At 40.8% G+C, this 8952-nt stretch overlaps 1 non-coding gene across 1 annotated transcript; it reads left to right on the top strand.

Annotated features, from left to right (window-relative positions):
• Window positions 1-493: 493 nt before the first annotated feature.
• On the top strand, window positions 494-603 carry LOC115063175. The gene has a single exon (XR_003843066.1). It is a non-coding gene; the product is annotated as a U6 spliceosomal RNA (small nuclear RNA).
• The last annotated feature ends 8349 nt before the right edge of the window (window positions 604-8952 follow it).

Below are 8952 nucleotides of genomic sequence, written 5' to 3'. Positions count from 1 at the left end.
AATAGTGTCTGCGTTTGGTGGCTGATTATGGGATGGACCCCTGGGTGAGGCAGTTTTTGGATGGTCCATCCTTTCATCTCAGCTCCAAACTTTGTCTCTGTAACCCCTTCCATAGGAGTTTTGTTCCCAATTCAAAGAAGGGGCTAAGTGTCCACATTTTGGTCTTCCTTCTTCTTGAATTTCATGTGTTTTACAGATTGCATTATACTCATTTTTAAAATGATGATTTTTATTTATTCTGTGAGAATTTCATACCTGTATGCAACGTATTTCTACCATATACGGTCCCTATTCACCCCTTCCAATTCCTTCTGAATCCACCCCCAACATATCTCCCCCTTACTTTATGTCCTTTTGGTCTTTTTCTTTTCCTTTTTAAAAACAATAACCAACTAAGTCCAATTAGTGCTCCCATATGTGGATGGGTATAAGGCATCCCCGGGAGCATGAACAATCTATAAAGTGACTGCATTCTTAAAGAAAACCGACTTAGGCTCACTTCCTCACCACATATACTAAAATTGGAGCAAACCACAGAAAATTAGCATGTCATGGCCCCTGTGCAAGGATGACATGTGAATCTGTGGAGCACTCCATATGTATTTTTCAAAAGGAAAATGAAAAGGAGACTGACCCTTCCTTAGCAGCCATCAACTGTCAGTAGCTACTCAGGTTGGGAGGGGTGGCTCATAGCACACTCACATTTCAAATAAAAAAATGGGGAAATTAAAACCTTACATTTAAAAAAAATGGAGAAACAAAGAAATTAAATGGTGGGGCCAGGACTTCTATTCCAGTTTCCTTGCCTCCAAAAGATATATCCTTCGTCCTTATGACCCTGGAGTGAAATTGCCAATACTTTTCACACATTGTATCTGTTCTCTCTTTTCTGTTCATGTCTAGCTTCCTCCCATAAGAGTCCCATGAACACCTGTACCTCTTAAACTGTAGATGTGTATTTGGTCCAAGTTCCAGAGAGGCCATAGGACCAGATGTCAATATCCCTAGAAATACCATTGACAATGATGGGTGAGTGTCAGTGACTAAATGCCCTACCCTTCTCACCTGGTAAAGGGAACCTAGAGCTTTAAACAGTGATGATGGATGAATGGGGTGAAGGTCTCTATTCATCTGGGATGTGGTATGTGTAGAATTCTAGAGATGTTACTTAAAAACTTCTAGCAATGGAATGGAATAGAATGATTCAGTATCTTTTGATTTAATCATTTTAAGAAGACTTCTATTTAATGTTATTGTGAAAAAATATATGTTTATGGGGTACCCATGTGGTGTTTTGATATATGCACTGTATAATGTTCAACATGCAGTAAGCATATTCATCTCTTAAAGAATCCAGGCTTTCTTTGAAATGCAAATATTTCAAATCATTATCTAGCTTTTTGAATATATAGCAAAAACAAAATTAGGAGAAGAAACATCCAGTCTATTATCATTATATATTCATGTTGCTGTGGAATAAGAACACACTAGAATTGGACTGGGAGTGTAGCTTTGCGTAACTATGTGTCTAGGATATGTGAATCTGAATTTGTTTCTAACACTGCAAACAGACCAATAATGGAAAAACTGAAACACGGGAGCTCCTTGCTTTCACCTAACTCCAACATGGTACCTATTAACCAATCCCTCCTTGTCTGTTCCTTCTTTCCTCTCCTCAGCCTCTGATAAGCACTCAGCTCCTCTGAAATCAACTGCATCCCATTCTCCGTATGAGTGAGATCATGCAGTATTTATAGTTCGGTGTCTGACTTATTTCCCTGAACAAAATGAGCCCAAGTTCCATCCATGCTGCTGTAAGTGGCAGCATTTTGTTATTTTTGTGATTGAATGGTGTGTCTGTGATCCATTCATCAGCTAGGTGGGCACTTAGGTTGTTTCTAATTCTTGCCTAGTGCGAATAGTGCTTCAATAAACATGGGAGTACAGATATATCTTCTGAGTACAGGCTTCATTTAAGGTATTTGTATGACCAGTAATGACTCTCTTCTTTCCTCTCTCTCGCTTACCACCTCCCACCTCTCTTGAGACAGGGTCTCAATCTGTAGCCCAGACCAGCCATCTGCAACACATTATGTAGCCGATGCTGACCTCAACTTGTAATAATGTTCCTGCTTCAGCATTTCAAGTGGCAGGAGTACATGTGCGAGCCTCCATGACCCAGCTTGGTAATTTCACTCTTAGGTTTTGTTTTGTCCTCAGAGATTTTCTATAGTGTTCTCAATAATGGTCATAGTAACATTGCCACTGCAGTGTTCAAGGATTCCCCTTTTCTCCACTTGTCTGGGCTTTATTTATTTATTTATTTATTTATTTATTTATTTATTTATCTTATTGGTATTTTGCCTATGTGTGGACCTTGTACATGCAGGTGCCTACAGAAGACAAAATAAAGCATCAGTTGATAGTCCCTGGAATTGGAGTTAATGATGGTTATGAGCAGCCATATGGGTGCTGGGTATTGAATCAGGGTTTTCTGCAGGAGCAGACTGTATTCTTAAACACTGAATCAGCTCTCTAGCACTGTATCACCACTTCTTTTTAGCTGTCTATTTTCTCCTAGTTGATATTTTGTGATATTGACAAGAGTCTTATTATTACTGAATTGGATATTTTTAAATGTTTATTTTTATTTATGTATATGTAGACATGTCTGTGTGAGTGTAAGTCACATGTGTGCAAGTGCCCTTCCTTGTAGATTAGAAGATTCCCTGAAGTTGCAGGAATGGTTGTGAGCTGCCTGAAGAACATGCTGGAAACTGAACTTGGATCCCAAGTGCTCTTCCACACTGAACCATCTCTTCAGTCCAGAGGACATTTTTTTTTAAATTGTTCAACTTCTACTAAAACAATTTTAATACTTTTACAATACTTTACTGGAGATTTACTTACAACTGAGCTATCATTTCTGGTGAGGAGTAAACTATGTCTACAGGAACATGGCTTAAGTTTGGCCGTGGACCACCATAAATGTTCCAATATCTCCAGGGACCAAAAGTTCATCATGGGGATTCCTGACCAAATCTTCAGTTCTTTTCCCACCTATAGAGGCTTAAGAAATTTGAGTTTTCAGGACAGACCCTTCTTAATACCAGCCCCGAGTTCTGTATTACTGTCATGGAGCCCAGGATCATTACTTTAAAGCCACTCCTCCACGGCACCTGCACCCATAGCTCTGGGGCCTCCAGTTGCAGCATCTGGCTCAGGGCAACAGTTATGTCAGATCCTGTAGGGCTCAGTGACTATGGTTAAGCCCTCTGATTCTTCTGGTTTCCACCATTTCTTATTCTTCTTCCTGTCATGACTAGCCCAAGTTCAACCCTCCAGTCCTCTGCTTCTTCTAACCAGGGGTCATGACCTCAGTCTTCAGGTGGCTGAGCCAATATGGGGATCGGGAATTGGTGAAATAAGATGGAAATGCAACCACTGAGTGACAAACTAGCTGCCCAGTACCTTGGCTTCCAATTCCCAGGGACAATTTTACTTGTTTGTTTTCACAACAGTATTTGTATGTGTAGTTCCGGCTTTCCTGGAGCGCTCTCTGCAGACCAGGCTGGCCTCTAACTCAGAGATCAGCCTTTCTCTGCCTCCAGAGTGCCAGGAATCAAAGGCATGCACCACCATCATAAGGCTGACATTTAAAAAAAATTTTGTTCTTCTAGGTCTAGGGCTGTAATTCAGTTGGTAGAATGCTTGTCTAGAATGCATGAAGCTCTGGATTCCATTTCTTACAACACAGAAAACTAGGTATAGTGAGTGACACATACCTGTAATCTCAATACCCAGGAGGGATAACGGAATCAGTGTGGTGGTTTGAATGAATATATCCCCATCAGCTCACATCAGTCATGGAGATGCAGAGTTTGGAGTTCGCCCAGCTGGTTTCCTGTCTTGCTTTGGGGATTACAGTTAAGCGATTGGACGAATGTCAGAAGAGACCTTGAACTTTGGACTTTTAACATTGTTGAGACTGCTATAGACTATGAGGACTTTGAAAGTTGGACTAAATGCATTTTGTATTATGCTATGTTTAAGTATGCCCCCTGCCCCGCATAGACTTATGTGTTTGAACAAGTCTATGGGGGCCAGGGAGTGAAATGTGATGGTTTGTATATTCTTGGACCAGGGAGTGACACCATTTGGAGGTGTGGCCTTGTTAGAATAGGTGTGACCTGGTTAGAATAGGTGTGTCACTGTGTGGGCTTAAGACCCTCACCCTAGTTGCCCTGAAGTCAGTCTTCCACTAGCAGCCTTTGGATGAAGATGTAGAACTCTCAGCTCTGCCTGGGCCATGCCTGCCTAGATGCTGCCATGCTCCCACCTTGATGATAATGGACTGAACCTCTGAACTTGTAAGCCAGCCCCAATTAAATGTTGTTTTTTATAAGACTTGACTTGGTAATGTAGTCTTTTCACAGCAGTAAAACCCTAACTAAGACAGAGGCTTTATGTGAAAATTCAACTTCACGGGTGTGAATTTTTCTGAGTCATTTATTCTCTCTAACACACACAAAACCACATCTAGCTCTGCATTTGATGCTTCAAAAAGCAAGCAAACAAACAAACAAATGAAGAGCTTGTGGAGCCTGTACCCAACCCTAACATATCTAAGCAAAGGAGTCTTAGCCATTTTTTTTTCAACTTGCCTTTGGTCCTTTATAGCCACACTTATCATGACTGGGCCACTGCCCATCTCAAACTTATTGCTGCTGCTTCCTTCTGGTTTTTTTCTTTTGTCTATCCCTTCCTAATTACTTAGGTCACTTCAGACTTTAATTCTGTCTTCTAAAATGTAACACAGCCATAATTAGGCCATATGTTAATTAGCAGGATGACGCCTTGTGCCTTGTCACTCATGATGGATGTGGATCATCCCAGAAAGTGCCTCAGAAAGGAGAGTTCAGTGAGAAGAGGAAACCGTAAAGTGGCTCGCAGCGACTCTTTGTGCAGCAAAAATTGCTTTAAAGATCAAGAGAAAATGGTTGTATGCAAACGGGGGAAAGGATGGGGTCGTACCAAGAAAAAGAGCTAAAGCTGACCTCTTTCTGACTCCGGGAATGAGCTTTAAGTCAGAAGGCAAGCCTGAGTCTGGGGATCTACTAGGAATGGCAGAATCTGCTGAAGAATTGGAGTTGGTGGCCAGGGCTGAGGTCAAGATCCCAAAGGAGGGTACAGGCAAGGTAAGTGGGAGGCATGTCCCTAATTTCTTAACCTTGGAAATTAGTGGAAGGTCAATCAAACATCAAGACAGTGGTCTCTGCTACTTTAGACACTGTGAGCACTATCTAGGGCAGTGGGTTTTCAACCTGTAGGTCATGTCCCCTTTGAGGGTCAATTGATCCTTGCACAGGGGTTGCATATCAGATATCCTACATATCAGATGTTTACATTAAGATTTGTAACAGTAGCAAAATTACAGTTATGGAGTAGCTATGAAATAGTTTTATGGTTGAGGAATCAACAAATCATAAGGAACTGTATTAAAGGGATACAACATTAGGAAGGTTGAGAGCCACTGCTCTAGGGAATCTGAAAGACAGGGTGTCTAGATAGCTTGTCGTTGTTTTGTGAAGACGTCATGTTCACTTCCCTCCCACTTTCTATTAAGAAAACTTATTTTCTAACATCCTTGGTACCAGAAAGTTATGCAGAAGATCAGATGGATCATGACCGTTTCCTATTTCAGATATTTTTCACCTCTATCACTTAAGAGAGCGTTTTATAGGAAATGATTCACAAGGGGAATTCATGATTAGGTGGGATGCTATGTGAATAACAAAGATACTAACACTCTCCTGTTTGCTATCAGCCCATATTGTAAAGGATGTCCAATCATCATTGAGCTAATGACCATAATAGACTAGATATCTTAAAATTTGAAGTTATAGAAAGGTCATTGTACGTAAACATTTTTACAGTATATGGAAGCTTGCTCTAATAATAAGTATTGTTGAACTGGGTTTTCTTCTGGTCTGGTCTTTCTAATCTCATTAGGAAAATAGTATCATTTCCATTTAACCAGAAACTTACAGACATTGGGTCACATTCAAAGACCATATTGCTAACTGATACAAAACTTAAATCTGTCTTTCAGTAGTCCTTTTTTTGATGATGATGATGATGATGATGATGATAATGATGATGATGATGATGATGACGATGATGATGATTTTAGTGCTAAGGGTTAAGTCTGGGGTTTTGCACATGATAAATATGGTCTCTGTCCCTGAGACATATCTACAGTCCTCCTTTTTTCCTTTACCTTTCATATATATCTCAGTTTACCTTTGATCTAACTCTGTACTCAAGGCTGTCCTCAAACTTCCTCTTCTCCTGCCTCTGTGACTACAGTAGTCATACCCAATTTATGTGGCACTAGGGACTGAAACTCGGTTTCCTGCATGCTAGGCAAACATTTTACTACCTGTGCAATACAAATGGGTAACTAGCCCATTTTGTGTTTTTCTGAGACAGGATTTTGTCTATGTAGCACTGGTTGGCCTGGAACTCACACTCCTGCCTCTCTCTGTCTTATAAATGCTATGTTACAGCCTCATTAAATTTCTCCAGGGAACTTTAATTATTTTAGTATTTATTCTTATTTTATGTGTATGGGTATTATGTTGGTGTGTATGTATGTGCACCTCATGTGTGCCTTGTAGCCTCAAAATCCACAAGAGGGATGGAATCCCCTGAAACTGGAATTGCAGACAATTGTGAGTTACTGTATGGTTACTAGGAACAGAACCTGGATTCTCTGTAAAAGCAGCAAGTGCTCTTAATCACTCCCCCATCTCTTCAGCCCCCATGTCCTTTTGAGCATGTGCACATGTATGTGCACGTGTGTGTGTGTGTGTGTGTGTGTGTGTGTTTGTCAGCCTTACAGTGTGTGTAACCACTACTGAAGGTGGCTGCTCCAATCTAGGGTAGACAAAGACAATACCTCTATGAATAAATATGACTTACACCAATAAAGCTTAATTTACAGATACTGAAATTCATATTGATTATGATTTCCATGTATCATGAATTATTTACTTCCTCCCAATTATTTAGAAATTGTAAAATCATTCTGTTAATAGGGCATGTGAAAACAAATGGCAGCCCATGTTTGATCCACAGGTTATCGTTTGCTGATTTCAGCACTGTCCAAAACTGCCTTTCTAACAACAACTTGGAAAAATAATGAACTGTGATATGTGTTTCACCTAAGGGAGCCATGTCAGCTGTGGGAAAGTTGCTGTAAGGGAGTCAGCATAAGACCAGAGTTCTCAGGCCACAGTCAATGTATAGATTTGGTTTCATCCCAAGAATTTTTTGGTCTTGATGTTATGCTTACTTCCCAAATGAAGTTTCTAACTTCATTATTGTTTAATTCTAATCATTATAACATTTGTATAAATGGTTTCCATAAACTTGAAAGGTGAATGTAAGACAGCTCACTGCTGGTTGGGGAGAAGGCTCACCCTACACAATGCTTGTCATGGAAGCATGAGGGCCTGAGTTCTGATCCCCGGCACACTGAAATTCCAATGCTGGGGAGGTACAGACCCTTTGTCCCAGTTAGGGCTACTATTGCTGTGATAAAACACCATAACCAAAAGCAATTTGGGGAGGAAAGGGTTTATTTCACTCACGGTTCCCTATAACAATTCACCATCAAAAGCAGTGCAAGCAGGAAGGCGAGGAGGGGAGGAATCCAGAGGCAGGAGCTGATGCAGAGGTCACAGAGGAAAGCTGCTTACTGGCTTGCTCGTTATGGCTAGCTCAGCCTACTTTCTTATAAAACTTAGGACTTCCAGCCCAGGGATGACACTGCCCACCATGGGCTTGGCCCTCCTGAATGAATAGCTAATTAAGAAAATGGTTTACAGGCTTGCCTATAGCCTGATCTTATGGAGGCATTTTCACAACCGAGGAAGTTCTGTCCTTTCAGAAAACTCTAGCTTGTGTCAATTTGACATAAACTAGACAGCATACATGCAGATCTCTGAGGCTCCTTGGAGAGATAATCTAATCAAATCAATGAGCTCCAGGTTACCTGAGAGAACTTGTCTTTAAAAATACACTAAAACCAAAAAAAACAACAATAAGAGGGAGAGTGATTGAAGATATCCAGTATCAACAGGTATGTTCACACATGTACACATGCACATATACATGAACATGGGCAAACAGGGAAATCTAATTGGATGGTATCATCAATCATAGGATGGAAACTGAAGAGCTGGTTTATAGACAATGTCAGGAGCTGACATGCGAAATTTGAAGATAATAGATGTAAGTAGAGCGAATAGATGTAAGTAGAGCGAATTACATAGAAGTAGAGTAGTGTGAGATTGGGAGAGAAGACAAGACTACAAAATCCAATTTAGGAGTCATGAGAACATACTCTGAATCTTAGCATATCCTAACTTGAATAAAATCTTTCAGGCCTAATTTTAGAGTTATTGCCATTAGGGGAGGATAGTTCTCTATTGTGGGGACTGCAATCTAGAGAATTTAGCCCCAGCCTTGGCCTTTACCCACGAGGACCCAATACTATTTTCCTTTAATTATGACAACCAAACAGGTTTCTCAACATTGTCATGAGTCCCCTGCAGTGAAGTTACCCTCTGTTGAAATGAAAAAGTATTTTAGGGGAAAGACTGAGCATAATGTTCAGTGATCACGACTTTGAAAGTCAGAAAGAGAGAGAAGTGTGGAGAAACTGAGGGGATGTGGCCAGAGTAAGAGCATGACTTTCAGGTGAATGCTGAATGCTTAGGTCAGAGTTGGTTTGATAGTTTCTTATGAGGCTATGCCAGTGCCTGGCAAACACAGAAGTGGATGCTCACAGTCAGCTATTGGATGGAACACAGGGCCCCCAATGGAGGAGCTAAAGTACCCAAGGAGTTGTACGGGGCTGCAACCCTGTAGGTGGAACAACAATAT

This window comes from Mus pahari, chromosome X, assembly GCF_900095145.1.
Source record: "Mus pahari chromosome X, PAHARI_EIJ_v1.1, whole genome shotgun sequence".
Classification (NCBI taxonomy): Eukaryota; Metazoa; Chordata; class Mammalia; order Rodentia; family Muridae; genus Mus; species Mus pahari.
The sequence above is the reverse complement of the archived record's forward strand: the minus strand, read 5'-3'. Positions and strand labels throughout refer to the sequence as shown.